The following is a 20,520-nucleotide window of genomic DNA, read 5'->3' as shown; positions in this document are numbered from 1 at the left end:
ATTGCTCAAGGTCAGGAGTTTAAAACCAGCCTGAGCAAGAGCGAGACCCCGTCTCTACTATAAATAGAAAGAAATTAATTGGCAAACTGATATGTATATAAAAAATTAGCCGGGCATGGTGGCGCATGCCTGTAGTCCTAGCTACTCGGGAGGCTGAGGCAGAAGGATCGCTGGAGCCCAGGAGTGTGAGGTTGCTGTGAGCTAGGCTGACGCCACGGCACTCACTCTAGCCTGGACAACAAAGCGAGACTCTGTCTCAAAAAAAAAAAAAAAAAAAAAAGGTAGGGCAAAGGAAATGATTTAAGAGGGATTGAGGTCAGACAAAATGGGAGGAAGAAACATGTCTCTTTGAGCCAGCAAAGTGCAGGAGAGAAGTGGATAAGAGAGAGGCGAGCAAACAGTCAGAGATGTGTGGCTTCTCTCCCACTGGACCCAAACCAAGGGACTGGGTGTTAGAAAGACTGAGGAGGTGGCCAGGAGCAGAGAAGGGTTTTCACTCTGATTTCTGTTTGGGACCCTGGCAAAGGACCACGTCCCAGAGGAGCCTTTCAGCTGCATGGGGTGCCCACAGCAGAGCAGGAAAGTGGTGCAGCAGGTCTGGCAGGGAGGGAGCCTGGGTTAGCATTCCCAAGCTACCCTTGGCTTGTGTGTGGTCTACAAAGGGCTCTGAAATTTACAGGCCTGTAGAAGAAGCAAAAGTTAGCTGATGATGTGGCCGAAGTGGTTTGCTATTCCAGGGGCAAAGAGTTCCTATAGCAAAGGGGTGCAGGGAAGACCACCCGGGTGGGGGCCTCAGCAAGAGCCAGGGTGGCCCGCACTGCAGGGAGGGGCGTGGGGCTGAGATGAAGCCCAGAGACCAACAGCAAAGGCACCAGCTACAAATCTCAACCTCAGTGGTTGGTATGGTGCAGGGGCCATCCTCATGGAGGGCAGGATGTCCAAGCACCCTGCAGGAATCCCATAAGGGGAGTTGGCATCCACTCCTCCCGACTACCCTAAACTCTCTCTGTGCCCTACACCCGGAGGTCATCTTGAAAAGGAAGAGTAGTGAGATCTGAAAGATGAAGCTTTCACCCCAAAGCAGCCTGGCCATACCAGAGAGATGATTCCAACCCACAGAGACTAAGATATCACCAATTGGCAAGTTTATGGCATAACCTCCATGGCAGGGAGCACAGAGCCAAGAGAGGCGAGCTCAGCCCAGCCACCCGAGGGCTTCCCCGGGGTGTGGTGCAATTACTGGGGGCAGAGAGCATGTCCACTTCTTACAGGGACTGAGACTTTCCAGGGCTACAAAAATGAGCTACAGAAGCCTGACACCTTCCTCAGGCTCTTCTGGTTGTAGGTTACAGAAACCCATGGGAGCCGGCTTGAGCAAAACCTGAACTCAATGGGAGGATACTGCAGAAGCTCATTGCAAGAACAGAGAGAGCATGGGCCCTGAGGAAGGCACAAGACTAGGGGACACCATGAGGAGTCCAGGAAGGGTTACCTTTCTATTTTTCTCTGACCCTTAGCTTCATTCTTCCCTCTGGCTTGGAACTACCTTCCCCTGTTTCCAGTTGGGAAGGCCACCAACAGCCCCGCAGCTTACAGGTTGCAGGGCCAAGTTTCTCTTTGTCTCCGCTGAAATTTCTCATGGAGGGACTGGTTTGTCTCCCCTACGCCCATTAACTCTGGCCAGGAAAAAGGGAGGACAAGGGTATCGAACTGCTCTTGAAGCAAGGAGGGGAGGATGAGGTATGAATAGGGGTCTAGGCCCACCCTCCAAGCCACTAGGAAGGACCTGTCACTCTGCCCAATAAATTAAGCAGATTCTCACGAGAAAGGAGAATGACTTGGGAAAAAGAGTCGGGGTGGATAGAAGAGGTACCTACCTCCCGTTGGCCTTGGGAAGGCAGAGCCAGCTCTCTCCTGGCGTAAGTGGCTGCAGCACCACCTAGTACATTTTTTTTTTTTTTTTTTTTTTTGCTCTTTCATTATGTCATCTTAAAGACATTAAGTGAAACTGTCAGTAAGGAAAAAGAAAACCAATGTTGGGAATATTACTCAAAGGCAGAAAATTGGTTAAACATTCCATTGGGATTTCACAACAGATTGGTGGACTAATTTTCTCACAGCTCCTTAATGAGTCTTAGGGAAAAAAATGATATAATTTTAATGTGATTTTGATGGCTTTATTCTCAGGTCGGCCTGAGAATTTTCTCATGATGTTATTCATTTTTATAAGAAGCTTACATAAGCAGAAGCGTAAGTCCTGGGGTGTCCAGTGTGGCATTTAAAGAACTTGGCGGAAGGAGATGAAGAGGGTGAGAGGGCCGGGAAGTGAGAGGTGCTCAGAGAGGCTTTGATCATTTCCAGAGTCAGGGAGTTGCAGAGAGCTGGCCTTGGGTGTCACATGCAATTTGATGTCACTCAATGCCCTGCAGCCTAAGACTGCCTGGCACACACTTGTAGTCAACAAAGTTAGGTTTATTAATGCTGCAACAAGAAAAACTCCACACCACGGGGAACTTAGAGGCATCCAAGGGAGGATTAGGGGAGGGGCATTCCATAAGGTTTTGGGGACTGGAGTTCGTCATTGGGTAGTGTTGGCAGGATTTGATCGATTTTGTAAACCAGGGAATTTCTGGAAAAACGAGTGGTCTTGTCTTTGGAACACCTGAGTCTGTGGAGTTAACTGTTAGAGCCGTTTCTCTGTGGTCTTATTTCAGAACAAATGTGTGTGAAGGAACTGGTGTTTCACACTTCCAGCTTAGATGGTCTGTAATACCCATCGTGGTTTGGCCTGGTGCAGTCGGCCTGTTTTGTGAGTGTGGCTTATGTTTTGAGAGTTGTGGTTTCTGTGTTAATCCTCAGTCCCATCCCCCGGCTCCTCTCTACTCTACCAGTCTAGCTGTCAGCAGGGTCCTTTCTCATTCAATCACTATTTTTCTGTTCTGTAGCTATGGCTATTCTATTGACATGCTACATGTGTAGCGTTAAGAGCCCTATAGCTGAATGGCCTCCTGAAAGATGCTTCTTTAATTTGCAACGGAGAGTTGGAAATAGTGCTCACTCACAGAAATCCAACAGTCTGTCATCTTGTTCGGTCACTCCCTCCCTATGGGTCTAAACCTTAACTGTATACAACAGATATCATATGTCTTAGGTTTAATGAACAAATGACAGTACTGAGAACCTATTATGAGTTGTAAGAACTATCGCTGTCCCCTGTGTTCAGGCTCTTCCTGGAGGCCTGGCCGGGACCCCATATGGCAGGCTGCTTCCTGGGGATGGGGCCTGTGTGTGTGGGGGGGCAAGCCAATCAAGAGTCCAGCATAACCATAGTGGGGTACTCCCTCACATCCATCAGGATGACTATTAGCCAAAAAACCCAGAAAATAACAGGTGTTGGTGAGCATGTAGAGAAATTGGAACTCCTGTGCACTGTTACTGGGAATACAAAATGGTGCAGCTACTATAGAAAATAATATAGTGGTTCTTAAAAAATTAAAAATAAAATCATCATACAATCCAGCTATTACACTCTGGGATATACCCAAAAGAATTGAAAGCAGGGTCTTGAAGAGATATTTGCATGCCAGTGTTCATAGCAGCATTTTTTATAATAGCCAAAAGATGGAAGCAAAACAAGTGTCCACTGATGCATGAATGGGAAAATAAAATGTGGTCTGTCTGTAAAATGGAATATTATTCAGCCATAAAAAGCATTGAAGTGCTGATACTACAACATGGTGGACATTGAAATCATTATGATAAGCAAAAGAAACCACACACAAAAGGCCATATATAGTATGATTCCACTTGGATGAGGTACCTAGAATATTTAAATTCATGGAGACAGAAAGTAGAATGATGGTTGCCAGAGGGTGGAGGAGGGGAACAATGTGCAGTTATTATTTCATAGGCACAGAGTTTCAGTTTGAAAAGAAGAAAATGTTTTAGAGATATGTTGGTGATGGTTGCACAACAATGTGAGTGTACTTCATGCCACCAAACTGTACACTTAGAAATGATTAACATGGTAAATTTCATGTTATATGCATCTCACCACAAGTTAAAAAGATTTTTTAAAGCTAAAAACAAATTCCTGCAGACAAAGAGCCCACGAGTAGCATAAACTTAAGTGTTTAGAGGATGCCGAGCAGTGGGACCAAGGAAGCCACATGCACATGCCAGGTCAGGGTGTGTGGAATGGGGCCCCAAGCTGAGGTTAGGAGCTGGTTGGTGTTAGAACAAGCTGGTTCAAGGGATGTGCTACACGCTTCTCTTTGTTGGCTGACTACATGCAGTGCAGGGGTGGGTCAGACCCAAGGATGCATAGACAGAACAGATAAGGGTTTCCTTGCTCCTCTCTGCCCTCTCTCTTCAAGAATATTCAGTGAAGATTTTAGTCATCCTAGAATTCTCCAGTGAAGTGTGTTGGGAAATGGGGTGAAAGACTCCACCTTCTAAGTCCATTGAATTCCTCTCCCTCATGAGCAAAGCCAGATGGAAGTGAGCACGTATGTTAGTGAGAAGCTATTGGCGATGGCTGAAGCAACTTCTTAGGAGATATGGCATTAATAAAACCAACATTTCTCACTCCATAATGCCTGTGTTAGCAGTTGTCAATGCTGGAAAGCCAGCTGTGGTATCTAGACATCAGGAGGGGTGGGAGAAGGGTAGGGAGCCCTAACAGCAAGCAGTAGTTATAAATGCAGGCAGGAAGTCAGGGGCAGGGAGGTTTCCAGGAGAGTCATCAGATCTCCAGCAAGGAGCCACAGATGATGGGGTCCAAAAAAGAGCCAGAGGGATTGAGGTTTTAAAGATGCTTGATTCTAGGTGTTGGCATGATTCTGTGCCCTGTCTCTTCTCTCCTGTACCTCACCGTGGCTCTTGGCAGCCTTTCTATGTTCAAGGGAAAATCTCCAAGTTCGGGGGAATGCTGGGCCCACTTTCCACACTCATCCTTGGGAGGGAGAGAGAACAGCAACCTAATAAAGAGAATGATTTAAGAGATAGCTTAAAAGAGAGCAAAGACCTAGCAAGACAGAGGAGATTCCCAAAAGGACACTCTGGGAAAGCAGAAATATTCAACAACTTTGCACCTTCCATGGAAAATTCCACACTCTGAACATTTTGTCCATTGGTTTGCTTTCTTCTCAGGGATGACATGTTATGCAGAAATCCTTGAAGGGCCCCGAAGGGCAGAGTTTCCCAGTAACGGTGGGTGATCAGAGCCCAGACTTACGATCTAGAATTAAGCATCTAGAAGGATGGGGATGGGGGAGCAAACAAACAGGACCTCTCTCCCCGAGGATCTAGAAAAACAGGGAGAGATGAAAACAAGCCAAGTACTAAAGCACAGGGAAGACAGGCTAGAAGCCCATTTGTCAGAACCAGTTTATCACAATATGGATTAGCTGCAAGGCTGAGGATGTTGTGTCCTTTTCGTGTAATTAAAGAAATTCCTGACTGACCCTAGCTCAGAAGCATCTAAAGATAGCCTAAGGAAGGATGCTATTAGCAATTTTAAAAATGTCTAACCTAGATTGAATGCTACTATGGGCCAGGTAATTTTTTCATTTACTATTTCATCTACTCTGCATAGTAAGGTAGGTGTGACCAGCCCCCTTTCACAGAAGAGGAAAGTGAGGCTCAGAGAAATAAAATCCCTCATTAGTAAATGGTGGAGGCAGAAGTCAAGGAAATTGCATCCCAATTGTACATGCCTTCCCTTATGCTTTTGAATGTTTTTCTTCTGAACTTTATTACCTTGAATTTGTTTTCTCTTTATCTTCATTAACACCAGCTTTCCATGGGAAAAGTTGAAGTCCTGTGTTGTACATGTGCATTGGGAATCAAATAAATGTGTCCATGTTCTTATTTATAGCTACCTTTCACCCCTCTTCTCTGAGAGATTGTGGAGGTGTTTATGAATAATTTATATATTCTGTACTGCCAACTTGGCTGTGGACATTTTTAAATTCTCCTCTCTGGAAAAAAATGTTGTTTCCTAATAGGGCAACCAATTGTCACTCTGAGTCTTTGAGAAACAAAATGGTGATCTTCAGATGGATATACAGACTCCATTCACCTCCTGAAGGACCTGTAAATATAGCTGTCACAGGGGCATAACCAAAAATGCATTTTTCTTGCAAAATGAGTGGGAACACAATCTTTTGTTAGAAAGACATCATAAAACATTGAGCTTTAAAAATCTCATTCTTGTGTCTTCATACTGGGTTGAAAGATTATGGGGAAAATGTTTGAAATATTATTCAGGTAGTGACTTTGGGCATAAACAGGGGTCTGGGAGCACTGCCTCTGCAAGTGGCCAAGGTCAGGCTGAACAATCACTGGGTGGAGGTTGGAAGAGGTGGGCTGGACCTTAGTGACAACACCTACCTGCACACAGCAATCACCTGTGTGATTTATAAACCCAGACACTCAAAATGAAGTCCAAGGATCTCTATTTTTCTAATGAGCACTTAGGTTATATTCATGCTTGCTACTCAAGCCCCAATTCTTTGAGAGTCATTGCATTAGATGATTGCTGCCCAAAACTTACTTGAAGATAAGAATCATTTGGCACTGGCCAGGCGCGGCAGCTCACGCCTGTAATCCTAGCACTCTGGGAGGCAGAGGCAGGCGGATTGCTCAAGGTCAGGAGTTTGAAACCAGCCTGAGCAAGAGCAAGACCCCACCTCTACTATAAATAGAAAGAAATTAATTGGCCAACTAAAAATATATAGAAAAAATTAGTCGGGCATGGTGGTGCATGCCTGTAGTCCCAGCTACTCAGGAGGCTGAGGCAGGAGGATCACTTGAGCCCAGGAGTTTGAGGTTGCTGTGAGCTAGGCTGATGCCATGGCACTCACTCTAGCCTGAGCAACAAAGTGAGACCCTGTCTCAAAAAAAAAAATCATTTGGCAGCACTTGTTAGACGTACGGTATGCTAAGCCTCCCTCTCAAACTTTGTGATGACTTGTGCAGGGTCCATGAATCAGTGGAGTGTGGAAATCACTGAACTAAAAGATCATCAGAATCCTTTATAACACTAAAATTCTATGGCTTAGACAAAAGGCTTCCATTTGATTTTAGTTCTGCTTACACACTGAGAGTGAAGACACATGCACAGATAACTTTGAAACAACACGGATATCTTAGTTCATTTTGGGCTGGTATAACAGAATATCGCAGATGAGGTAATTTATAAAGAAAAGACATTTATTAGGCTCATGGTTCTGGAGACTGGGAAGTCCAAGAGCATGGTGCAGAATCTGGTAAGGGCCTCCAGGCAGTGTTATTCAGTGGTGGAAGGGTGGAAGCACAAGCAAGCACATGAGACAAAAAGAAACAAGGCTAACCACCTGTGATAACTAACCCACTCCCAAAATAACAGCATTAATCCATTTATGAGGGCAGATCTCTAATGACCTAGTCACCTCCTAAAAGTCCCAGCTGCTTAACACTGTCATGATGGCAATTAAATTTCAACATGAGTTTTGGAGGGGACATTCAAACCACAGCAATGGGGAATTTTATGAAGCATGGTGAGAATTCCATGGAAGTACCAGAAGAGGAACATTTAACCCAGCTGGGTGGGGGGTGACTAGAACAACTACCTTGGTCAAGTGATGGCTGCATTATGTCATCAAAGATGACTAATCCTTAGCGACAATAGATGAGGACCAGCATGAACAAAGTCACAGAGATAGAAATACCATGTCAGAGGAAGAGAAGGAAATGTCAGGGATGTGTATGGATAAAACATGGAGCAGGAGGCTGAGGGAGCTGAAGGTTGAGGGCTGTGCAAGACACAAATTCAGGGAGAGAACATAGTAAGTTGTGTTGATAAGCACACTGAGAGGCTCTGATAGGGAGGTGACAAAGTGAGGTTACGTTTTAACTGGATCATTCTGGCATCTTTGTAGAAGTAGGGGCTCAGGGGTGGGAGGATCCAGAGGTGGACAGTTAGGTGGCTCTAACAATAGCTCTTGTGATAAATAATAACAAAGGACAGTGGTTGTTGAGATTAAAAGAAAAAGGGGACCAAGAGTGTGACCTTTGAGGTATCATGGCTTCACTGTCTCATCTTTAAGTAAGGAATATCGTTTTCTCACTTTCATCCTGTACTTTTCCTTGTGAGTACCGAGGCAACACTGCTGTGGTACAGTGTCCTAAGGAATTGTGGTTGGAAAGACTCTCACCTGTGCTTACTTGCCACGTCATGGACTCAGAGGTTAAGTCCACAGAGGCCCAGGTTGGACACGGTGCTGGTGGGTGGATCCCATGCTGTTGTCAGGTCCGCAGGCCAAGCTGGCTGGTTGCTTGGCTCCCTTTTTAATACTTAAGGACAGAGGAGATGTCATGGTTCAAATCCTGAGTCTGCCTCTGGGTAGCTCTGTCACCTGAGACCAGTGACTTAAGCTCTTTACACCCCTATTTCCCTACCTATACAATGGGAACAATAGTAGAACCTACTTTTAAAGGGTTTTGTGATGATTAATCAGCACTAAAATCAACTCAGCACACAAAGTGGCACCTTATAAATATTCAACAAATGGCAAAGTTTCTTCCATGGTGGCTAAGTTAATTTTTTATAAAATTGAGAAATAAAAGTAAGCAGCATCTTTTGATTGTCCAACCAACCCCACTCAGGCATGCTTACATGTTCTTACTTAGAAAGCCTAATCCTGTGAGAATTTTTCCCAAATTATACATCTGGAGCCACTAGATCATCATCTGGAACAGTCATACCTTGCGAGACCAACACATGGTACCATGGGGTTGCTTTTTAGGTCAGAGCCAGTGAGTTTGCATCAGTCTGTGTTAGGTTTCCGAGGGAGGGAGGAAACGAGGAAAGGAGGAAGGGATGGATGGATGAAGATTTTCTTCAGAATTTAATTTTTGCCAGGTTCCCTGGTTTTTTTAAACAATTGTTCACTTTGAGCTATTTTTAAACAAACTATCATGTTGTTTCTTATTTATATAGAGTTTTCTGCAAATTTGTCCAAATTTGTCATGCAAAATTGTATCTAACTGTGAGCAGCCACAACCCAGGGTGGAAGATACCTGTGGCTTTCTGAATTCTGAGCCAGGCAGGCAAGCTACCAAATATCACCAGGTAATCCACGTGATGCAAATTTCTAAGTTATACAAAATGAAAATGATGGCTGCCTGCACCAATGTCGTGATGGAAATCATTTTACAAAATGCTCTCTTCGTGGGGCTCTGAACTCAGCAATGGAAGCCATATGGCAGCTCATGGTATATACCTGCCCTGACCACTCAGGTTTGAAGCACAGGCCACTGTCACCTCAGTCAACCCAACAGATATGGGTAAGGCACTAACACCATAAGAGCATAGACCCATGTGAGGAAAGTGCTTCAAGCTCTTCTTGGAGCTGCTGTCCTTGAAGGTCTGATTTGCACTAAGATCTTACTGAGCATTTGGTCATCACTAAAAGTAATAAATCTGCTTTTGATCAACATCAGAACAACTGCCTCCATCCCTCAACTAAGTATTTACATTGCACATTAAGAAAAATGAAATTCCAGTTTCTTTATTGCCCAAATGAAGGTAAGTTGAATAAATTCTGTTGCTGGATTTGATATCGTCCCCATGGCTGATAAATGTGTGCCCATATTTTGCCTCCTAAGGATCAGAACTGGGTCATTTCTACAGCTGCAGGAAGTTCTTCTTCCCAGGACAAATACCTGGTATGTGTGTGCAGGTACAATCATGTGTATACCTGTGAATACACACCAAGCATAAGCCTGGGTGAAAACACTGACCGGCTGCTATCCCCAGTGGATAATTTTATTAACAATATAGTTAATTCCCATTTTAGGGTGTATCACAAGCCTCACTTAGAGGGGTTACTATTAACATCACAATACCAATGCTTGAGGTGAAATCTAGACGGACTCTGAGCTCAAAACAATGACTGCAATGACTGGTGGGTACACAGAGGGCAAAGACAAATGTATCCAAAGTCTCACTTGCCATCACTTCACTGGGCATCACGAGGAAACTAGCGCATCTGAAAGCTACTGATAAACCAAGTAGGCATAGAGCATGCAGATGCATGGCTCAGCATGTGGGTGGTGGGTGGTCCACTAGCAACAGTTTGTGTTTGTTTGTTTCACTTTTTCTTTTTGAAGTTTAATGTGTAATGTACATGTAATGAAATGCATAAATCTTGGCTTTAAGGCTTGAATTTTCACAAAGGGAACACATCCATGTACCTATCACCTAGAGTGAGAACATTATTGGCATTTTGAGCAGTTTTCTTTGTGACAATTTTCCTTTGAGTACAGCTTTAGCAACATCTTATAAATTTTAATGTTATATATTATTATCATTCACTTAATATTTTTTAATTTTCATTTTTATTTACTTTGACTCATGGATTATTTAAATATATATTGATTCATTTCCACACAGATAGGACTTATCTGGTTGTATTTTTATTATTGATTTCTATCCTGATTCTACTGTGACCTGAGAACATACTCAGAATAATTATAATCCTTGAATTTTGTTGATCTAGCATGTGGTGTGTTTTAGCTGATGTTCTGTTCACTAAAAAACTATGCACTTAGGTTTTTCAGTTATTGACTACACTATTTTATATATGGCAATTATAATATGTTTGCTCATTGCTTTCAAATTTTGAATATATGTACTAATTTTCTGGTTAATTGAAACATCTATGCTCAATTCTCCAAATATTAATGTGGATTTATCTATTAATATTTCTCCTTTTAGTTCTATATACTTTTGCTTTATACACTTTTGAGGTCATGTTATTAAGTGCTTACAAATTGAGGATTTTTACATCTTTCTATTACATTGACCTTTCTAGCATTATGAAATCTCCCTTTTTATCTCAAGTGATACATCAAGAACATTCCAACCTTTTTAACTCCATTTAACTACTCCTTCCTTTTGTTCTAATGTTTTCATTATATACTATAACATTATATATCATATTATCTATTATATAAAATTGAATTATATGTAAATATATGATATATACACAATTACATATATTGTTAAACTCCACAGACATTAATATTATCTTAAACAGTTAATGTTCATTTAGATTTATCTAAATTTAGTTGCTTTAACCTTTCTTTCATTAATATGCTTCCTTACGGAATCATTTTTATTCTGTCTAAAGAATTATCTTTGATATATGTGAATTGCTAGTGATGAATTTTATCAGTTTTGGGTGCCAGAAGATATGTTTTTTTTAACTTCATTTTTTGAAGGAAATTTTTTAAGTTGGCAGTTATTTTCCTTCAGCACTTTAATGATGCCATTCCATTGTCTTCTGGGTTTGATAGTTTCTGTTGAAAAATAACCTTAAGCTGATTGTAGTTTATTTGAAGGTAATATTCATTTATTTTTCTCTGACTGCTTTGAAGATTTTTGCCTTGTTTTTGGTTTTCAGTGGTTTAACTGTTTGTGTCTAGAAGAATTTCTTTGTATTTATCCTACTTAGAGATGCTGAGCCTTTTGAACCTGGCTTGATTTTTTTCTTTAAAAATCAGTTTTGGAAAATTCTTTGTCAATTTTTTAAAACATCATCTTTCCCCATTCTCACTCCTTACTTTTGGACATCAAATTATACACTCCTTAGGTCTCTTTTGCTTGTTTCTATATTTTAGTTTTCTATCTTCTTTTCTGTTTGTGGTTCAATTTAGATATTTTCTGTTGATCACCTTCCTGGTAACTACTTCATTCTTCCTCAATGTCTAATATGCTATTAAACTCACCTATTGAATTCCTAATATAATTTACTGCATTTTCCATTTCTAGAATTTCAATTTTCTTTTTTCCCTTAGATTCAAATTTTCTGGGGAAATTCTCCATCTTTTATTAGCTTTTTGGTGTAAATTAATTATAGTTAGCATAAATTTTGTATTTGATAACTCAAATATCCATGCTATTTTGGGTGTCATTCTGTTTCCTGGGCTTTTAGTATCTTAGTTTTCTATGATTTCTTCCTGTTCCTTGTTATGCTTGCTATTTTTGCTTGATTGGAAGAAATGTATTAAAAAAGGGTAGAAGTTCTGGATAACGTTATTTTCTTCTGGGTAAGATTATGCTTTCTTCTTGTAGGCAGATTGAATCTGAGGAGATCAACTGGGTCCAGTCGAGTCCAGACTATTTTTGGTTTGCCCTTACTTTAGGTTGTGTCCTTCAAGAGTTTCAACTATAAGCCTGGAGGTTTATCAGGGCTCCTTCTCCTTTGCATGTCCTCGACTCATTTTTTTCTCTTTCTAGCATAAAACTAAAATTTCTATTTAGTTTTTACCTTCTTAGCAGCTGCTTTCTCCTTTGCTTCCCATCACTGAGGCCCATACCAGCACAATGTAGGGACAGAAAATGCCCCAAGGGTATTTGTGGACAGAATGTCCAGCTCACCTTGATGTGTTTTTCTTCTCTGTAGGATCTTCACTTTGTCTTTTGAAACTTCACTTTGTCAGAGAAACTTAGCTTCCTTGATATCTCTCTGATGCCTTCAAATGATTGTTTTTACTCTTGTTGTTTTATTCTATCCAGCCTTTATCATTTTTGTAGTGGGGGTCTGTTTGCTACGATACCAACCACTCCATCATAGTCAGAAATGGAAGTCCTTCGTGTTTTTTTAATGGATTCAATATAGTAGCCTTAGAGATACATTAAAAATTCAAATTGAAAAAAATACACCTGGTCATTTTTATGTATATTTTTATTTATCTGCCCTTCACATTTTCAAGATATGATTACACAGAGCGAAATGTGCAGATCTGAAATGTGAGATTCAATGAGTTGACAGATGTATATACTCCTATAACTGTGTCATTTCATTTTTAAATGTATTTTCTTTATAATGCCTAACTTAACAATAAAATGGATTTGGATGATAGTCAAAATTCATAAATCAAAACTCATTTTTATAAATTGGAATTTCACAAGGTTTACTCATGCAACTGTGTGAATTATCATTTTAATATCACTCTCCCAAGCACACAACCATGCCTAGCTCTTAGAAGGTAAATAAATGTCTTCTGGATTGAAGTAAATTATTGACTTTATTTTAAAATAAATAAGGGGTTCAAGTCATTACTTTCAATAATAAACAGCTCTAAGTTTGGCAATTTTGTTTGAGTTATTTTTTAAACCACTTTTTATTATAAAGGTAAATCATTTTATCATTCAAAGATGGAAAAATATAGACAAGATTCCCCCAAATTTTCCCACTAGCAAGTCAATTCCAGATATAACCTGTATTTATACTTTGACATATGCTCTTTCTGACATTTTATGCATATAAATTTTTTAAATAAAATACTGTACATAAAATTATATAAACCATTTTCTCTTAAAATTTACCAATTATCATTTGACTCAAGTCAACAATCATGCTGCCACATTTCCCTTTTAAGAATCTAAAAAAAAGTCTATTATATAGAATTTATTTTAAAAATATCCTATTGTTAGAACTTTGGATTATTTGCATTAACTTGGTATTAAAAACTACACTGTGTTATACATCTCCAAAGTGAAAAATTTTCCCAATTCACTGCTTATTTCCTTAGAATAAGTTTGCGTCAGTGGAATTGTATAGTCAATGGTAAGCACATTTTCTAAAGACTTTTTTTTTCATATAGCAAATTTTCCCATGAGAAATTCTTTGCCAATATGTGCCTTATAGCCCACAAGAGAGAACTTAATTTCCCCCTTACTTCACTAACACAGGCAGAAAATGTCATTAAATTGTTTTAATTTGTATTTCTTTTCTTACCGTTGAGGTTGGGCCTTTTTTGTTATATTCGTCTCTTATGTGTCATATTTTTAAAATATATGTTTATATCTTTTTGTTTGAACTGCTCATGTTTTTCTGATTGATCTGTAATAGTTTTCTCTAAGTGTTGGAATTCTCTAAGTTCCCTTGCGTGTTGGAATTTCATGTACTCTATGGATACTGTGCCCTGCTTGTCATTTGTCTTGCGGCTATGTTTGCTGTTACAGTGCAGAACCCCAAGCATGGCATGTAGAATAGGAGGGCCTAAGAGAGCCGAGGCCAGAAAATTAGGCACAGTCCAGGTTGCCTAAGGGGATGGCTGGTCTTGTGAAGGACTGAGGAGGTTCTACTGAAAAGGAAAGATTTTTTAAAAGTTTCTAGGGGGTGAAGTGTTCAGATTTTGCAGACTAGATGAGGGATATGAGAGCAAAGGAAGTGGCATGTACCACACCCAGACTTTTGGCCTTGGCAATGAGGTGGACAGCAGTGCCTTGAACTGAGTGGTCCTCAGGTAGAAGCATGCTTTGAAAGGAAGATGATGAGCATTAGAATCTTGTTTTTGTAGCCCCTGCAACACCCAGATACATTTGTCTTTCAGAGTCCACAGCTGAATACAGTCTCTGGCACAGTGGATTGTCTAGTAACATTGAATTCATGGTCAGCCTCCGACAAGTGTAATTATGATGCTCTCCTCTTTGGTGCCTTTCTGACCTCTGTGCCTGGTACCAGCAGCCTCACGATTAATTTTAATAATCTCAGTTCTGCTTCTTAGGAACCCACAGAACCCAAAGGGAAGAAAGGTCACAAATGACTTACCCTGTATATCTGCAGAGGGCCAGGATTTCCTTGGGGTCATTTCTTTTCCTTTTCTACTCTGAGGTTTCCCTGATGAAGGTGGGTATTTCTATAGTTCTCATTGAGTTCCTAGTAGTATCCAATGAGTTCCTTTCATTCCTTTTCTATCTTCAGCAACCTCTCTGTGGCTTGGGTGAAGCAGCTCATCGTGGACGGCCTTTCAGCCTCTGGTGAATTGAACAGCCTCTAGGGAAGGCACTGCTCTGATCAACAGTGGAATGAACCACAACAGCGGGTCACTCTGGTCATCTTGCTCAGTGCTTGTGGTCTAGCTCTGGGGGTAAACAAAGGCAAAGAGGTTGTCGCAGAAGGGAGTGGACATAAAAGGGACGGATATAAACAGAAAAGATTGCCAGAAATTCAGAATAAAAACCACCTCCCAATAGTCACAGCTATTACAAAGCTCACATTTGGACTAATTCTGCAAGTCATTAATCATCCACTACTAGCTGTGTTGTTGGACTTGAGATCACATTAGAGCTTCACAAGCAATTAAAACTGCTCCCTTGCATGTAGAATGGCCTGACTATAAATCTCAGCAGGTTTAGCCCACGAAGAAGCGGCAGTTTTCTCAGTTCTCTACCCGAGATACCTGGAGCGCGTGCACGTGCCTGACCTCTACTCACCCACTCCATGAATGGGTCTAAAGATTCTGCAGCATGCTAACATGCTTTGTCCTGATGCTCGGGAGGGGTTGGAGGTGGGATGAGGCAGGAATATGGTCTCCCCTATGAGTAAACCTTTGCAGCCTCTAATATTTCATACTATCTCTTTTTGCATTCATACTTAAGACATTGTTAGACACCCACTTTGTGCCTTGCCATTCCAGGCATGGATGATGATTCAGAGATGAAGAAACATACTTCTTGCCCTGGAGAAACCAATGAGCAGGCGGAAGGAATAGTCTCATCGAAACTTAGAATTCAGTGCCACTGCTGCTACACAGACACACAGAGTCCCGAGAATTCCGTGAAAAAGGATGTAAGTTACTGTGCATATTGGCGCATTAGGAAAGGTTTGATAAAGAGAGGTCTATGCATCATGGGCTTTTACCAGCACGAGGGATTTTGGCAGGAGGAAAGTCTGGAGGGAGAAGGTGTGAAGCAGAAGGAGCCACAGTATGTAGAAAGACACAGAGGATTCCTGAGGACAGCGGCTGGATCAGAGGGTGCCGGCAAGAGAGGGACGGAGCTGAGGCTGGAAATAAAGGAAGGCTGCAGCTTGGGAGGAGGTTGGTGCCGCGTGTGCACATTTTCTGCTGAAGAAAAGAAAATCGCCGCTCCTTGGGTCGAACCAGTGGACTTCGGGACACCATGCAGAACTGGGATGTGGGATGGAGAACTCATGCTGGAGAGCTGATGCTATTAACTTTTAATTCCATTTCATTATCAGCATCAAACTTTTATGCAGCCTCTGGTGGTCAGGGAGCCCCTTAGTAAGCGAGGGGTGGAAGCTACAGAGGCCAGTCAAAAGCCACAGTCCTTGGGTCCCTGTGTTTACAGTTTAAGATGGACACGCTAGGGGGGGGGGTAACATGAGAATTAATAGCTGGACAGACGGAACACTTTTGCTAATGAAGTCCTATCCACAGGGTTTTTCTGTGTACTTTTATTTTGTTGCCATCTTAGCATGTTGGCTTTCAAATATTTTCGATCATGACCCAAAGCAAGAAATGCATTTTTATGCCCTGACCCAGAACCCATACAAAAATTTCAGCAAGTACTGCAGAGACACACTACAATGTTTTATATCCTATTATATTTTAATTTTTTAAAAACTGCTGGTCGCTGACCCTCTAAATCGATTTTGTGACCTACTGCTGGGTAATCACCGGAGGCTTGAAAATTCCTGCCTTCCCATGTTTTTGAGGGTGAGACGCTGGGGGGAGGAAGGAGATGACAGATGGGAGTGCAAGAGTGAGCGGGCCAGTAGTGAGCCATCGCCACGGCAAATCCCTGGGCCCAAAGAGGGGACTAAATGATCAAGGGGGCTTCACTAAGAAGGGGGACTTATTTGCCTAAAATTAGAAGACAATTCTCAATATCTGGTAAGGTATAAGGTAGCATTGACAAAACTGTATTGCGAGGAAGATTTTGAGATGAGAGTAATATTTAATAGATATTCCTTTAAAAAAATTGTTGAGTGGTAAAATAAGTTGGGGAGATGTCACATAAACAGCCTCTATGTGGCCGATCACAATCCACATTTAAAGAGCTGGAAACATCTGCAGCAACAAAATTATTTTATCCTTTTTTTTAAATGCAGGATTTAATTTATTTGTCTGTACAGCCTCTTCTATTCTCTTTTTTAATCCCATACAGCAGAGCACCGGCTGAGAAATGTGGTGTAGACAGAACCTTGCAGGGGGTAAGCTGGGGGTGATGGGTCAGATGAGAGAGGGTTAGCGCCCCTGAGACCTCCCTGCTTGTGACAGGTCTAACCGGGCTAACTTTTTTACCGTAAAGGGCTCAGTAGTAAATATTTTAAGCTTCTCTTGCAACTACTCGGCTCCGCCACTGTAGCGTGTAAGCAGCCACAGACCATACACGAGGGAGTGAGCAGGCCGTGTTCCAAGTCGACTTTATTTATGGGCACTGAAATTTGAATTTCATATGATTTTCCTGTGTCAAAAAATCTTATGCCTCTTTCGATTTTTTCCAACCATTTAAAAATGTAAAAACCATTCTTAGCTGCTCCAGGGCTGTACAAAAACAGGCGGCAGGCTGCATTTGGCCCCGGTGGGCCAGAGTTTGCCAACTGCTGGTCTAAATATTGAGATACTCGTGTCTTCGAAAAGCAAAAGAGAGTCCAAGATAGGTGGAATGTTCGTTCCCTTTCCCTCCCAGCTGCAGCACCTTCTGAAGCAGCCTGAGCCTGGGGGAAGAACTATGCACACAGGCCTCACCTGCTCTTGTGCCCTAAGATTTCTGCTGTTACTTTTAAACTTGTTTCTCCTTTTCACACCTGTAAGGGGCTGCTTGGCTTAGCCCAGGAACCCTTTGGAAGCCTTTCTTCACCCCACAGCTGGCTGAGGGCTCCTCCATCCCCCACCCATTGTGAGCCTCTGACTCCTCTGAACCCCATATCTGCCAGCTGCCCTGACCGGCAGCCACTCAAGGCTGCTCCTCCTCAGAAATTTCCATGAGAGCCACAGGGAAAATGATTTAGAGTCTCGAATTTTATCTCAAGAGAAATGAGTTTTAATTTTGCATTCTACTCCATGATACTTACTCTAATATAAAAATTAATGTGTTTTCCTCTCAGAAAAGTATTCTAGTAAAATCAATGCTCCATGAAGGGCTATGCTTACTTGGTTTGAATACCAACCCCTGGCGCAGCGCCACTGGGCCTATTTCTGGAAGCACAGGCCTACGTGATCAATTTTAAAATCCTGGCATGGAACACCCAACAAATCTAGTCCCAGCCTATCTTCCCAGACTCTCTTCTCACAATTTTCCTCCTGCCCACAGATGCTAGCCCGGGTGGCACCCTCCAGAAAGCTTTCATGATCTTTGAAGCTGATGTGATCTTTGTTGCCCGTGGGATCATGACATTTCTATCGTATCTATTATTACATGTTTAAGCATCTCGTTTGCTCAATTCTATTGTAAGCTCCTTGAGGTCAGAAAGAGCAATTTATAATCGTTGTATGATATCTCCTGTGGCGACAGATTCTAACGTGTCCCCACCATGATCCGTCACTCCTGATCTACACTCCTTAGTGTGATCCCTCACCCTTGAGTGCGGGCAGGAACTGGGACTGCCTTCTGACAACAAAATAAGGCCAAGGAGGTGCAATGTCACTATCACAATTACCTAAGACCCTGTCGTGCCAGTAGACTTGCCCTAGACATGGTCCTTGCTGGCTCAGTGAAGTAAGTTGTGGAGTCCACGTGGCCAAGACCACGGGTGGCCCCCAGGAGCCGAGGGCAGCCTCCGGCCGGTAGCCAGCAAGAAGCCAGGCCTCTGTCCTACGTCTACAAGGTAATGACCTCTGCCAACTAACTGAGTGGACTTGGGAGGGGACTTCTCCCAGAGGCTCCAGAAAGGAAGGCAGCCCTGCTGTCACCTTGATCACAGCCCTGTGAGATCACAAACAGAGCGTCAAGATGTGCTTGCATTCCAGACTTGCAGAAACGATGAGATGATCGATGTGTGTTGTTTTAAGCTGCTACATGTGTGGTCATTTGTTCTGCGGAAGTAGAAAACTAAGACTTCCCTTCTCTCCGGGGACTGTGCCCTGACAACTGTGCTTTGTGTGGAGCACGTGGTCATTAAAGGCTCACCGTAGTGAATGCTTAATGAATTAGCTTGTAACATGCCACACCTATGTCACACACAATCCACGAAAATGTTTGAGACCAAAACTTCAGCTTGAGCCAGGTATTTTTTGGTTACTTTATTTCTTTTCCTGCCCCTCCATCCTTATTCCCATAGATATATAAACAACATGGTTACAGAAATAAAAATAGGAAACCAAAACACCAGAGGAAAAAAAGGAACACCTGTTTGCTACCCACCATGGCTAGTGTAGTTGTTATGATTAATAACTCATATCTCACTTAACCCTGAGCTTCCTGGCAGCCTAGTGAGGACAGAGAAACTTTATGCATTCCATGGCTCCTGGCCATGGGATTAGGAGGCCCAGAGCAGCTCTGCGAGACAATACTTTGCACGGATCTGATTTTTTGTTTTGTTTTGTTTTTACTACTGTCCTTTGGGGCTTAAAACATGGTCTGTAAAATTGAGTTTCCTCCAGGCAGGGTTGCCTTATACCTGTGATGTGAGGATCTTTGGAAGTTCATTGAAAAAGATTATGTATGTGTGTATATGTACTGTACATGTATTTATATGTTACACATGTATATTTTCTGAGGACAGCAAAACTATTGGCACATAATGACTTCCGTCCAAACTTCTACACTAAGAGATGACCAAACACTAGTAGCATGGCTTCTAGGATCCTTGTCCCTAGGATGACCCCAACCCCTGCTTAAATGCCTGCCAGAGGAAGTACGAAGCTGCCAGGAGGATTTACTGTTTGTTCTAGCCAACATCTGATGATGGGCTCCTGACTCCCATTTTTTAGAGCATTTACCAGAAAGGGCTTAGACGTGTTCACTGTACCATGCAACATGAGGAATATGGTTAATAATAGTGCGCTGCATTCAGGATTTTTGCTAAATGAGTAGATTATAGCTGCTCTTGCCACAGGGGGGAAAATGGGTAACTATGTGAGATGATTGATATGTTAATTTGTTTCACTATAGTAACCATTTTACTGTATGTTAATATATGTATCTCATAACATCATGTTGTATGCCTTAACTATACACAATAAAATTTATTAACAAAGAAAGTAATAAAAGTAAAAAAGGATTACATTTGTGAATACGTATATCCTATGACTCCGAAGTGTCTTTTTCAAGGCCCTGAGAGTCATTCCTGTGAAATGTAGTATCAGGACAGATAAGGCCTCTGTCCCAGGATCCTAACTTCTGTAACAGCCAGCTCACACACACAGGCCTAATGGCATGTAAACGGAGGACCCTTTGTGATTTTTTCACTCTCTGACTCCACTGAGCCCTGCTTATCTGTCTCCACACTCTCTACTTCTCCCTTTAAATCACCCAGTCACCTCTGTGCAAATCAGAATGGAGTTCAGCTTTCTCCTACTGCCAGTAGTTATTGAATAAATCTGATTTCACTGCTTCAACTAATGTCCAGCTGTGTCTAGCTTTAACGATATGTATGTGTTCGTGTATTTGTATATATATGACATGCTCATGATTTTAAAGGTGACCTGAGGGAGAGCTCCCAAGCCCATCTAAGGGGCTGGAAAAAGCTTTCTGAGGGTCTGGAGCCAGGCCAGGGA

This window comes from Microcebus murinus, chromosome 9, assembly GCF_040939455.1.
Source record: "Microcebus murinus isolate Inina chromosome 9, M.murinus_Inina_mat1.0, whole genome shotgun sequence".
Classification (NCBI taxonomy): Eukaryota; Metazoa; Chordata; class Mammalia; order Primates; family Cheirogaleidae; genus Microcebus; species Microcebus murinus.
This window is presented reverse-complemented; position numbering follows the sequence as displayed.